The sequence below is a fragment of the Scyliorhinus torazame genome, unplaced genomic scaffold, assembly GCF_047496885.1.
Source record: "Scyliorhinus torazame isolate Kashiwa2021f unplaced genomic scaffold, sScyTor2.1 scaffold_1064, whole genome shotgun sequence".
NCBI lineage: Eukaryota > Metazoa > Chordata > Chondrichthyes > Carcharhiniformes > Scyliorhinidae > Scyliorhinus > Scyliorhinus torazame.
In genome coordinates this window covers 53,501-57,500 of record NW_027308791.1, presented here as the reverse complement: position 1 = coordinate 57,500, position 4,000 = coordinate 53,501, and positions in this window count along the sequence as shown.

The following is a 4,000-nucleotide window of genomic DNA, read 5'->3' as shown; positions in this document are numbered from 1 at the left end:
ACACAGAACCTCCGCACAGTCTGTACATTAACCTAGAACCTTCGCTCAGTCTGCACGTTAACACAGAACCTCCGCAGTCTGCACGTTAACCTCGAACCTCCGCACAGTCTGCACGTTAACCTCGAACCTCCGCACAGTCTGCACGTTAACCTAGAACCTACGCACAGTCTGCACGTTAACACAGAACCTCCGCACAGTCTGCACGTTAACTCAGAACCTCCGCACAGTCTGCACGTTAACACAGAACCTCCGCACAGTCTGCACGTTAACACAGAAACTCCGCACAGTCTGCACGTTAACACAGAACCTCCGCAGTCTGCACGTTAACCTAGAAGCGCCGCACAGTCTGCACGTTAACCCAGAACCTCCACAGTCTGCACGCTAACACAGAACCTCCGCAGTCTGCACGCTAACCCAGAACCTCCGCACAGTCTGCACTTTAACACAGAACCTCCGCAGTCTGCACGTTAACCTAGAACCTCCGCTCAGTCTGCACATTAACACAGAACCTCCGCACAGTCTGTACGTTAACCTAGAACCTTCGCTCAGTCTGCACGTTAACACAGAACCTCCGCAGTCTGCACGTTAACCCAGAACCTCCGCAGTCTGCACATTAACCTAGAACCTTCGCTCAGTCTGCACGTTAACACAGTACCTCCACAGTCTGCACGTTAACCCAGAACCTCCGCACAGGCTGCACCTTAATCTCGAACCTCCGCACAGTCTGCACGTTAACACAGAACCTCCACACAGTCTGCACGTTAACCCAGAGCCTCCGCACAGTCTGCACGTTAACCCAGGACCTCCGCAGTCTGCACGTTAACCCAGGACGTCCGCAGTCTGCACGTTAACCCAGAGCCTCCGCACAGTCTGCACGTTAACCCAGAGCCTCCGCACAGTCTGCACGTTAACCCCGAACCTCCGCACAGTCTGCACGTTAACCCCGAACCTCCGCACAGTCTGCACGTTAACCCAGAACCTCCGCACAGTCTGCACGTTAACCCAGAACCTCCGCAGTCTGCACGTTAACCCAGAACCTCCGCACAGTCTGCACGTTAACCCAGAACCTCCCCACAGTCTGAAGTTAACCCAGAACCTCCGCACAGTCTGCACGTTAACCCAGAACCTCTGCAGTCTGCACGTTAACACAGAACCTCCGCACAGTTTGCACGTTAACACAGAACCTCCGCAGTCTGCACGTTAACCCAGAACCTCCGCACAGTCTGCACGTTAACCCAGAACCTCCGCAGTCTGCACGTTAACACAGAACCGCTTCACTGTCTGCACGTTAACCCAGAACCTCCGCACAGTCTGCACGTTAACACAGAACCTCCGCACCGTCTGCACGTTAACCCAGAACCTCCGCAGTCTGCACGTTAACACAGAACCGCTTCACTGTCTGCACGTTAACCCAGAACCTCCGCACAGTCTGCACGTTAACCCAGAACCTCCGCACAGTCTGCACGTTAACCCAGAGCCTCCGCAGTCTACACGTTAACCCAGAACCTCCGCACAGTCTGCACGTTAACCCAGAACCTCCGCACAGTCTGCACGTTAACCCAGAGCCTCCGCAGTCTGCACGTTAACCCAGAATCTCTGCACAGTCTGCACGTTAACCCAGAACCTCCGCACAGTTTGCACGTTAACACAGAACCTCCGCAGTCTGCACGTTAACCTAGAACCTACGCAGTCTGCACGTTAACCTAGAACCTCCGCACAGTCTGCACGTTAACCCAGAACCTCCGCACAGTCTGCACGTTAACACAGAACCTCCGCAGTCTGCACGTTAACCCAGAACCTCCGCAGTCTGCACGTTAACCCAGAACCTCCGCACAGTCTGCACGTTAACCTCGAACCTCCGCACAGTCTGCACGTTAACCTCGAACCTCCGCACAGTCTGCACGTTTACACAGAACCTCCGCAGTCTGCACGTTAACCCAGAACCTCCGCAGTCTGCACGTTAACCCAGAACCTCCGCACAGTCTGCACGTTAACCCAGAACCTCCGCAGTCTGCACGTTAACCCAGAACCTCCGCAGTCTGCACGTTAACCTCGAACCTCCGCACAGTCTGCACGTTAACCTCGAACCTCCGCACAGTCTGCACGTTAACCTAGAACCTACGCACAGTCTGCACGTTAACACAGAACCTCCGCACAGTCTGCACGTTAACTCAGAACCTCCGCACAGTCTGCACGTTAACACAGAACCTCCGCACAGTCTGCACGTTAACACAGAACCTCCGCACAGTCTGCACGTTAACACAGAACCTCCGCAGTCTGCACGTTAACCTAGAAGCTCCGCAGTCTGCACGCTAACCCAGAACCACCGCACAGTCTGCACTTTAACACAGAACCTCCGCAGTCTGCACGTTAACCTAGAACCTCCGCACAGTCTGCACATTAACACAGAACCTCCGCACAGTCTGTACGTTAACCTAGAACCTTCGCTCAGTCTGCACGTTAACACAGAACCTCCGCAGTCTGCACGTTAACCTCGAACCTCCGCACAGTCTGCACGTTAACCTCGAACCTCCGCACAGTCTGCACGTTAACCTAGAACCTACGCACAGTCTGCACGTTAACACAGAACCTCCGCACAGTCTGCACGTTAACTCAGAACCTCCGCACAGTCTGCACGTTAACACAGAACCTCCGCACAGTCTGCACGTTAACACAGAAACTCCGCACAGTCTGCACGTTAACACAGAACCTCCGCAGTCTGCACGTTAACCTAGAAGCGCCGCACAGTCTGCACGTTAACCCAGAACCTCCACAGTCTGCACGCTAACACAGAACCTCCGCAGTCTGCACGCTAACCCAGAACCTCCGCACAGTCTGCACTTTAACACAGAACCTCCGCAGTCTGCACGTTAACCTAGAACCTCCGCTCAGTCTGCACATTAACACAGAACCTCCGCACAGTCTGTACGTTAACCTAGAACCTTCGCTCAGTCTGCACGTTAACACAGAACCTCCGCAGTCTGCACGTTAACCCAGAACCTCCGCAGTCTGCACATTAACCTAGAACCTTCGCTCAGTCTGCACGTTAACACAGTACCTCCACAGTCTGCACGTTAACCCAGAACCTCCGCACAGGCTGCACCTTAATCTCGAACCTCCGCACAGTCTGCACGTTAACACAGAACCTCCACACAGTCTGCACGTTAACCCAGAGCCTCCGCACAGTCTGCACGTTAACCCAGGACCTCCGCAGTCTGCACGTTAACCCAGGACGTCCGCAGTCTGCACGTTAACCCAGAGCCTCCGCACAGTCTGCACGTTAACCCAGAGCCTCCGCACAGTCTGCACGTTAACCCAGAACCTGCGCACAGTCTGCACGTTAACCCAGAACCTCCGCACAGTCTGCACGTTAACCCAGAACCTCCGCACAGTCTGCACATTAACCCAGAACCTCCGCAGTCTGCACGTTAACCCAGAACCTCCGCACAGTCTGCACGTTAACCCAGAACCTCCGCACAGTCTGCACGTTAACACAGAACCTCCGCACAGTCTGCACGTTAACCCAGAACGTCCGCAGTCTGCACGTTAACCCAGAACCTCCGCACAGTCTGCACGTTAACCCAGAACCTCCGCAGTCTGCACGTTAACCCAGAACCTCCGCACAGTCTGCACGTTAACCTAGAACCTACGCACAGTCTGCACGTTAACACAGAACCTCCGCACAGTCTGCACGTTAACTCAGAACCTCCGCACAGTCTGCACGTTAACACAGAACCTCCGCACAGTCTGCACGTTAACACAGAAACTCCGCACAGTCTGCACGTTAACACAGAACCTCCGCAGTCTGCACGTTAACCTAGAAGCGCCGCACAGTCTGCACGTTAACCCAGAACCTCCACAGTCTGCACGCTAACACAGAACCTCCGCAGTCTGCACGCTAACCCAGAACCTCCGCACAGTCTGCACTTTAACACAGAACCTCCGCAGTCTGCACGTTAACCTAGAACCTCCGCTCAGTCTGCACATTAACACAGAACCT